Below are 10,888 nucleotides of genomic sequence, written 5' to 3'. Positions count from 1 at the left end.
CAGCTAAGATGTTTGGTTGAATACCTGCATATGCCTTCACTCCATCATTAAACCACATTAACACGGGATGATTAAAAATAAATAAACCAACAAAGATAAAAAGAAAATAAAGACAATCCCTTCAGCATATAGAAAACTGGCAAGCAGAAGCTGTCAGTGACACCTGACAGTAGACCCAGAGATGCTAAATCCCAAGCCAGTGGCAGGAAGGCAACCAGGATCCCCAACGGTTCAAGAGTTGGCAGCTAAATTTACCTAGGGAATTTATGTTTCAGTAGTAAGTAGATCCCAGATCCTCTCCCTAGAATCGGTGACTGCATCCCACGGTGGTGGCAGGGTGGAGGTTTCCTCGCTATAGGGTAAAATTTGGTGTCTCTAGGCAGGAGCTCTCTAGACACAAGTGCTTAAATGTACACACTGAACACTGAGATCCTCCAGGTTTTCCTACCACTGAGTTCCAATGAGGGTGACAGATACACTTGGTCAGAAGTTAAGATGATTTTTCTCTAGAGAGAATCTCTCTTGCTCAAGAAGAAAAGGTCTGACCCAGCAAGACCACCACCCACAAAATGTTACAATCACAGAACTTCCATCAGCTTTTAGCTTTTCAGTGTTCCATTTTTTTCTAACAGACACAGACAGCTACGGGTCACCAGGCATCTGAGCAAAGCTTCTAACATGAATGGCCGAGACCAGAGCAAGAAGACACATAAATGCAGCCTGAATGAGTACTGTGCTGGGAGATAAGACCTTCTGAAACCCATATGAATGTTCACGAAGAGATAAAAGTGTTACCATTTTCATGAAACAAGAACCAAATTTAAAGAAAAAGTAAACGCTTAGAAATTAAAAATATGACAGCAGAACTTGTGAAAAATTCTTGTTAGAATAGTAAGACAACAAAGTTGAGTAGATGAACCTTATGTCTTCCAGAAATAGCGATAAGAAAAAAGTTGAAATCCGGAAGAAAATTTGAACAGGTTCAACACTAAAATGATCAGAATTCCAAAGATAGAAATAGAGACAGACAGAGAGAGAGAGAAAAGAACAGACACACGCAGCAAATAAGAAAGAGAGAGATAAACCCTAACACAGTAATTGCTGGAGACTACAACACCCAACTTTCAGCACTGGACAGATCTTCCAGACAGAAAACCAACCAATCAACATGAAATTTAATCTTTACTACAGACCAAATGGAACTGATATTCAAGAAACATTTCATCCAATGACTGCAGAATACACATTTTTTCAACTCAACACATAGATCATTCATAAGTATAGAAGATACCTTAGGTCACAAAGCAAATGCAATCACATTTGAAATCAGGACTAAGAAATTCATTCAAAACCATACACTTACATGGAAACTGAGTCACTTGCTCCTGAATGACTCCTGGGTAAATCATGACATTAAGGCAGAAATCAAGAAGTGTAAGAAGTTCTTTGAAAGTAATGAGAACAAAGGTACAACTTACCAGAGTTTCTGGGATGCAGCTAGTCAAGTAGTGTTGAGAGAAATTTATAGTACTAAATGCTCACATCGAGAAGTGAGAACTCGGGACAGCTGCGGTGACTCACTCTTGTAATCTCAGCACTTTTGGAGGCCAAGGCGGGCAGATTACAAGTCAGGAGTTTGAGACCAGCCTGACCAACATGGTGAAACCCCATTCTACTAAAAATACAAAAATTAGCCGGTGTTGTGGCACATACCTCTAATCCCAGGTACTCAGGAGGCTGAGGCAGGAGAACTGCTTGAACCCAGGAGATAAATGTTGCAGTGAGCCCATATCACACCACTGCACTCCAGCCTGGTTGAGAGAACAACACTCCATCTCAAAAACAAAATTGAGATCTCAAGTTAACTACCCAACATCACAATTAAAAGAATTAGAAACCCAAGAGCAAAGAACACCCTCAAAGCTATGCTGAATGGGAGTGGGGAGAGAGGGCATCTCTATCTTGTGCCAATTTTTAAGGGGAATGCTTTCAGCTTTTGTCCATTCAGTATGATGCTGGCTGTGGTTTTGTCACATGTGGCTCTTATTTTGAGGTATGTTCCTTCAATACCTGGTTTATTGAGAGTTTTTAACACACATGAAAGTTGAATTTTATCAAAAGCTGTTTTTGCATCCATTGAGATAATCATGTGGGTAATTTTTTTCTTTAGTTCTGTTTATGTGACGATGACATTTATCAATTTGCATATGTTAAACCAAACTTGCATCTCAGGGAGGGTGGTTGTGACCAGGAATTGATCAGTTTCTTCTAGATTTCTCAATTTTTTCAGGTTCAGTGGCTCACATCTGCAATCCCAGAACTTTGGGAGGTCAAGGTGGATTGATCACCTGAGATTGGGAGTTCAAGACAAGATGGATCAACATGGAGAAACCCCATGTCTACTAAAAATACACAATTAACCAGACATGGTGGTACATGCATGTAATCCCAGCTACTCAGGAAGCTGAGGCAGGAGAATAGCTTGAACTCAGGAGGCAGAGGTTGCACTAAGCCGAGATCTCACCATTGTCCTCCAGCCTGAGCAACAAGCACAAAACTTCATCTCAAAATTAAAGAAAAAAAAGTGCCTACAGTTGTATATCATATTCTGTGAGGGTGGTTTGTATTTCTGTGGGGTCAGTGGTAATATTGCCCTTATTGTTTATGATGGTGGTTATTTGAATCTCTTCCCTTTCTCCTTCATTGGTGTAGCTTCAAGTTTATTATTTTTTAACCAGTATGATTTTAATAGACCAGTTACTGGGTAGTAAATTGATACATACAGAGTGCCATCTCCAAGAGCAGTCATGATTTCATTTGGGTTCTTGAAAAATGTTAAGAAGTAGGTTGAGTTTTATTATTTTTTTCAGAAAACCAGCTTTTGAAAAATTTATGTGGAACCAAAAACAGCCAAGGCAACCCTAAGCAAGAAGAGCAAAGCTGGAAGCGACACGCCATCAGACTTCAAACTGCATTACAGGGCTACAGGAAACAACGGCATAGTACTGGTACAAAAACAAACACATAGACTAATGGAACAGAATAGAGAATCCAGAAACAAAACCAAGCTTGTACAACTATCTGATCTTTGGCAAACTTAACAAAAACAAGCAAGGGGGAAAAGATTCTCCCTATTCAATAAACGATGCCAGGATAACTGGATAGTCATATGCAAAAGACTGAAACTAGACCCCTTCTTTACATTACATACAAAAATTTGCTCAAGATAGATTAAACACTGATATGTAAAACCAAAAACTATAAAAGCTCTGCAAGACACGAGACAATGCCATTCACAACATAAGCACAGGCAAAGATTTCATCATGAACATGCCAAAAGAAAAGGTAACAAAAGCAAAATTGAAAACTGGGGTCAAATTAAAATGAGAAACTTTCACACAGCAAAATAAACTATCAACAGAGATAACTGACAACCTACAGAATGTGAGAAAATGTTTGTAAACTATGCATTCCACAAAAATCTAATATCAAACATCGGTAGGGAAATTCAATTTACAAGAGGAAAACAACCAACCCATAAAAAGGTGGGCAAAGAACATAAACAGACACTTTTAAAACAAGACATATATGCAACAAGCAATCATATTAAAAAAGCTCAACGTCACTGATAATTAGAGAAATGCAAATGAAAATTATAATAAGATACCATCTCACACCAGTCATAATGGCAATTATTAAAGCAAAAAAAAAAAAACAACACATACTGGCAAGGTTAGAGAGAAAAACAACACTTACACACTGTATTCGGGAATGCAAATTAGTTCTGCCATTGTGAAAAAGTGTCATGATTCCTCAAAGACCTAAAGAGTGAAATACCATTTGATTCAGCAAACCTAGTAATGGGTTACTAGGTATGTACCCAAAGGAATATAAATCCTTCTGTTATAGAGACATGTGCACGCATATGTCCATGGCAGCACTGTTCACAATAGCAAAAATATGGAATCAAGCTAAATGCCCATCAATGGTAGACTGGATAAAGAAAATGTGGTACATATACAACAAAAAACACTAGGCAGCCACAAAAGAATGTGATCATGTTCTCTTTAGGGACATAGATGAAGCTGGAGACTATTATTCTTAGCAAACTAATGCAGGAACACAAAATCCAAATACCAGATATTTTCACTTGCAAGTGGGAGCTAAATGAGGAGAACACAGGAACATACAACAGGCGGAAGAACAACACACACTAGAGCCTTTCAGAGAGTGGAGAATGAGAGAAGGAAGAAGATCAGGAAAAACAACTAAATGGGACTAGGCTTAATACCGGAGTAATGAAATGATCTGTACAACAAACCTCATGACAGACTTTACCTAAATAACAAACCTGTGCTTGAACCTTTGTACTTAAATAAAAGTTAAAAAAAAGGCAACTTCTCAAGTTGAATAACATAACCTCCTAGGTTTAAACACATGAACACAAACTCACACCAAGGAACATTGTCTTGAAACTCTGCAATATATGACAAAGGAAAACAGCTCTCCTAAGTTTTCAGAAAAGTTTTTTAAAAAACAGTATTTACAAAGAATCAGAAATCAGAATGATTTCAGGCTTCTCAACAGCACTACCAGAAGCTGGGAAATAATGGAGTAGTATCTTTAAAACTTGAATGGGAAATTATTTTCAATCAAAAATTCTATGCCCCACCAGTCATGTAAGTGTAAGAAGAAATAAAGTCATATTTCAGAACAATTTGCTTCAGTGTATCCTTGCTTGAATAAGTTACTGGAGGATACAGTCCACAAACAAGAGATTCAGGGCACGGGGCAGTGCAAAACAACAGAGTGGGTTTGTATTTGTATTGAAAAGACAGCAGCATTCAAGAGTTATGGAATACTGGAGGAGGAGTTTTCTCCAGCATCCCTGGAGCCCACACCTCTCATTTCCACATTCCTGTGTCCCATTGCTGCCCATGAATTCTGATCACCTATTCCTTTGATAGAGGTATTTCTCTCACCGATTAGCTGTAGTCAAGTGGCTCTTTCTTGGTCTACAGGAGGAAATCTATTGCTTTTCATTAAACATCAATTGGATTAACCTAGGCTTAAGGTCAGCATTATGCCATCAGCTGTACGTTCTTGGGAAGACATCTACTCACACACTGGTTAAAGTACGTGGCCCTCCTACCTCTGACTTGTGTGATTGTAAGCAAGCTATTTAGCACCCTCTCATCTGTGAAACAAACAGAAAGTTCTTATCTTGTGCTCCACAAACAGAAAGTGTTGAACAAGAAGAGCTTCTTCTCCTCCAAGGCCAGACCATATGGAGGACCCTAAGACAGCCACAGCCTTGGTCAGTAGGACAAACACAGGGTTCAAATTGCACCATTAAAACTGTGGCCAAACGTTTGCTCTGCCTCTGAGTCACTCACTGTCATAAGGCTCTACCAGTTCCCATTCCAGATAGAAAGTGGGCTTCTGTTGGTTTTTGTTGTGTTTTTCAAGAGATGGAGTCACCCAGGCTGGAGTACAGTGGCATGACCATAGCTCACTGCAGCCCCAAACTCCTGAGCTCAAGTGACCTTTCTGCCATGGCCTCCTGACAGAAGCTGGGCCAACAGGGCAGCAGGTATGCATCCCCACACCCAGTAATTTTTTTTTTGAGAGATGGGGTACCACTATGTTGCCCAGACTGCTCTCAAATTCCTGGCCTGAAGCAATTTTCCCATATTAGCCTCCTAAATTTCTAGGATTACAGGTGTGAGCCACTGTGCCCAACAGGTGTTCTTAAGTGCAATTTCCACACTGCTATTCTAAAGAAGGGCAAGAAGCAAAGAGACCCTCCTTGAAACATAGAAAATTAAAGCATTCACTATTAAGTGGAGGCAGAGTTGATGATCAGCCAAAACTACTTCAACTGTAATCCAGAAGTCCCATTGATACAGGAGTTCTAAAGAAATTATTTCATCAGAGATTGAAAGTAAGGAAGTCTTTGGTAAGGTTTCCCTTTGAATAAAAAGCAGCCCCAAAACCATTTCTAACAAGAGCGGCCTGTAAAATCGAGCTGCAGATATAGACAAGCAAGCTGGAAGCTTGCACAGGCGAATGCCAGCAGCTGTAACAATAGGAGGCTACTTGGGTGCCAGGCATGCTCAACCTGACGGCCTTATCTTCCTTTTTCTTTATCAACCACAAGTGCAGTAAGGGACAGACAACATGCACTGTCCAAGTAGAAAACCTATATGCATAAGAAGATTCGGGTGGATAGCCAGCTTCTTCACGAGCTATGTAGAGCTCTCACCTGGTCCAACCCATATTTGTACCCTATGTAAATCAAACACCACCTCCTCAACAAGTCTATAAAACCTTGTGCAGTTCACCAAAAAACACTCAGAAGCCCCTCTCTCTCTCTGCAGAAGAGAGAGATGTTCTCTTCTTTTGCCTGTAAAACCTCCATTCTTAACCTCACTCCATGTGTATTCACGTCCTTGATTTTCTTGACATGAGGCAATGTACCTTGGGTATTACCTCAGATGGACAATGCTGCTTCATCATAGTTCTGTTTTGTTCAGGTTGTGGGACAAACGGCTCCTTTCCTCTGCAACCTCAGCTCAACCTTACTCAGGCCTCCTTCCAGCAGAATCACAGAGCCAAATGAAACCCCTTAAGTCTTCTTTTAAATGGGCAGCCGCTCCAAAGAAAGCAGCATGATGAGTTTCAGGTGGCACGGGGTGGGGGCAGTGCTACTCGGGCTTCTCCGTGCTCAGTCCCTCTCAGTTCAAAAGCGCACCACGTGGAGCAATAGAACACCGGCTCATCTGAGTTTTAAAAATAGTGGGAGGAAAAGCGCTGTCTTCATTCTTATTTCCCTGGCAGAGGGGAGGTCATAAAACACTAATTTCTAAGCAGTGTACCAGAGTTTTACTGATCTCTTCTGTTACTGACTCATGTTTACCCAGAGAAACCACATCACAAATCTGAGTCTCCTCTGGCAAGAGAAGGAATCGGATTCATGATTCTCTCAGCCCCCTTTCCACAGTAGAGTTCTGACTCCACTTCTAAAATACTTTTCTGCAAGCCTCTTTACCTCATAAATTTTTTACTATACTCGAGACAGCAAAGGGAAGCACAGATTAGCTACTGTTTTCAGAACAGTGGAAACATGATGTCTTCTCCAAGTTTGGCATTGGAGTCAAAGATCAAGCGCCAAAGAGTAGTTGTCAAGAATCCTTTCATTTACAATCAGGTTCTAGACTTTTCAAATGGTGTGGGCAAGAACCAGTTTGCCAGAATAGGTTATTATCTACCTCTTACCTTTATAGGACAGGACTAAAAATTCTCTTTTTTAAGAGAGAGTCTTGCTTTGTTCCCGAGGCTGGAGTGCACTGGCATGATCTCGGCTCACTACAACTTCTGCCTCTCAGGTTGAAGTGATTTTCCTGCCTAAGCCTCCTGAGTAGCTGGAATTACAGGGGCCCACCACTACACTCAGCTAATTTTTGAATTTTTAGTAGAGACAGGGTCTCCCCATGTTTGCCAGGGTAGTCTCCAAAGCCTGACCTTATGATCTGCCTACCTGAGCTGCCCAAAGTACTGGGATTACAGATGTGAGCCACCACGCTGGGCATTTTTTTTTTAATTACACTGAAGACTTTTGAAAGGGTTGTGTGTTGTATGAACTCCCTCCTCACCCAATTCTCATGGATGGGAAAAGGCTGCTGCTTCATTTTAAAGCTAATGAGCTGCCTGAACAGGAACTTCTAATTAACCATTCAAACCGATTAGCTCACATCCCTGAAGGCTGGAGAACACGGGAACTGCTATCCCATCTGAATACAATCCAAAGGCAAAAGGCTGTGGCCAAGTTGAAATAATGGGGCAGATAGAAGCGATAAAGACTGGAGCTGGGAGTGGCCGGTACTTCAATTTAAGCCAAACAAAGGTGTTTGCATGTTTTATATGGGTCAAACAGGAATTCCATAATAGAGAAAACCATTGATTTTAAGGAGGACACTGCCCTGAAAAGCTTCCTGCCAGGGGTAAGGAAGAGGCTGCCCAGGACCCCCAGAGGGAGGTGGTAGGAGGGCTCTCAGTGGCTTCCTAGAAACTGTATTACCTGAGGTAGTGAACTGCTGTCAGAGATCCCTACCAGGAGAATTTCTCAGGAACGCATGAGAAAGGGCCCAAAACTGCATGCCTGCTCCTAAAATGTGACACCATAATGCAGCTGAACTATTCAATAAGGCCCTATCTGTTCCTCTGTCTCTCCTTTCTCCCTGCCCCTATCCAACCCTAGAAGAGCCAGAAAGCACTGCTAAGAAGTGAGGGTGGGTGGTCATAAACAAACACACTGCCCTCCTTTCCCTTCCCACTGTGGGTTTCTCAGGCTGAGGCTGTCACAGAGGAGGAGGGATGAAAATTGTTTTCGTTGATATTTTATCATGAACATTTATGAACGTACAGCAAAGTTGAAAAAACTTTACAGTGAACACTTTAACTGTATCTTCACCAACTTGGAGTCTTGTTTTATCTCATGTCCATCCATAGATCCATCTTTCTATCCATCCAGTAATCCATTATAGTTTTTAGGCATTTTAAAGTAAATTGAAGACATCAGTAACTCAACGTGCATTAACTAGAATTTGGTACCTTTTTTTTTCCTTTTGGTGTAAAGTTTACAAATGATGAAATGCAAAAATTTTAAGTATGTATTTACCGAATTTTGACAAAAGTATACATATGTGTAACCCAAAACTCTATAAATAAAGAACATTACTATAATCCCTGATATGGTTTGGCTGTGTCCTCACCCAAATCTCTTCTTGAATTGTAGCTCCCAGAATTCCCACGTGTTGTGGGAGGGACCTGGTGGGAGAGAATTTAATCATGGTGACAGTTTCCTCCATACTGTTCTTGTGATAGTGAATAAGTCTCACAAGAGCTGATGCTTCTATAAGAGGAAAGCCCTTTTGCTTGTTTCTCATTTCTCTCTTGTCTTCCACCATGTAAGATGTCCCTTTGACTTTCTGCCGTGATGAGGAGGCCTCCCCAGCCAGGTGCAACTGTGAGTCCCTTAAACCTTTTTTGAATAAAGTACCCAGTATCACGTATGTCTTTATCAGCAGTGAAAAAACGGACTAATACAATCCCAGAAAGTTTCCTCATGACTTGTCTCAGTCTCCAGCTCTGTACCCTTGGATTTTTTTCATTGTAGACTAAGTTTGCCAACTTTAGAAATTCCACGTAACTTGAATCATGTTGTGATAACCCTATATATAAGGCTCCCTTCAGTCCACAAAATAATTTTTATATTTATCAGTCAGGTTACACATATCAGTATCTCTTTCATTTTTATTGCTGAGTAGTATTTCATGCTATGAAATAACGTAGTTCGCTACCTGATCCTCTATTTGTGGTCACCAGAAATATTTTCAACTTTTGATTATTATGAGTAAAGCTATTGTGGTCTTCTATAAGTATTTTTATTAACATGTATTTTCACTAATTGGGGTAGATTCCTAACTCGGACATTTATTATAGATGAGATGTATATTCGTTCTATAAGAAAATTCCAGAAATTTGACAAAGTAGTTGTACTGTGTTATAGTCCCATTAGAAATAGTTATAGTTGTGCTGTATTCTTGCCAACATTTTGTGTTTAGTCTTTCCCAACCTAGTTATTTTGTGGGGTGTGTAGTAGTATCTCACTGTGGTTTTAATCTGCATTTCCTTGATGTTAACCATTTTGTCCCACTTGTATATTATCTTTGCAAAGTGGCTCCTCAAATTTTTTCCCCTTCTAAACAGTAATTGTTATCTTTTTTTCTTTTAGTTGTTCTGTCATCCAGGCTGGAAGGCAATGGTGCAATCTTGGCTCACTACAGCCTCTGCTTCCTGGGCTCAAGCGATCCTCCCACCTCAGTCTCTCAATTAGCTGATACCAGGCTCACTTTTTGTATTGATATTAGCCAACATACGAGGCTAATTTTTTGTACTTATACTAGGTGTCAGGGTCTCACCATGTTGCCCAGACTAGTCTCAAACTCCTGGCCTTAAGCCATTCATCCTCCTCGGCCTCCCAAAGTACTGGCACTACAGGGGTGAGCCACTGTGCCCAGCCTTATTTTCAGGTTATAAAACTGCTTTTTATATTCTGGAAATCAGGCTCTTTACTGAAAATATATTTATGACCATTTTCTGTCAGGCTGTGGCTTGCATATTCTTTTGTTTAATGTATCTTTTAATTTTCCCAGACACATTTTTCTGCAAAATTCGTGTTAGTTTTTGTTGTATTTTTCAGATACTTTGTTCATTTCATCTAAGTTGCAGAATTTGTCACCATGACGTTGTTTATGATAGTCTCTTATTATCCTTTTCACGTCTACAGGATCTGTAGTGATAGTTTCACTTCGCTTTCACTTCTGATATTGATACTGACCATTTGTGTTTCCTCTCTTTTTTTCATGATCAGAGTAGCTTAAGGTTTATTAATATTGATATTTCAAAACAACCAGCTTCTTTGCTTTGTTAGTTTTCTCTATTATTTTGTCTGTCTTCAATTTGGTTTATCTCTGCACTTTTATTTTTATTGTTTCCTTTTTACTACTTCGTTGGAGTTTTCTTTGCTCTGTGTGTGTGTGTGTGTGTGTGTTTTCAATCTTCTTTAGGTGAACATTTACGTCATTGATTTTAGACCTTTCTCTTATTCTTCTATTGCAGTATAAGCATGTACGGCTATACTTCCCTCTGGGAACTCCCATAGCTGTAATTCATAAGTGTTGCCATGTTGTATTTTGATTATCCCTTAGAATAAAATATTTTATATTCTATCTTTTGATTTCTTCTTGGGCCTGTGTATTATATTTAATCTCCAAGTACTTGGAACTTTCCTAGTTCTCTTATTGTTAATTTCTGTTTTAATCCT

Source organism: Callithrix jacchus, chromosome 17, assembly GCF_049354715.1.
Source record: "Callithrix jacchus isolate 240 chromosome 17, calJac240_pri, whole genome shotgun sequence".
Taxonomy (NCBI): domain Eukaryota; kingdom Metazoa; phylum Chordata; class Mammalia; order Primates; family Cebidae; genus Callithrix; species Callithrix jacchus.
Note: the sequence above shows the minus strand (reverse complement) of the source record.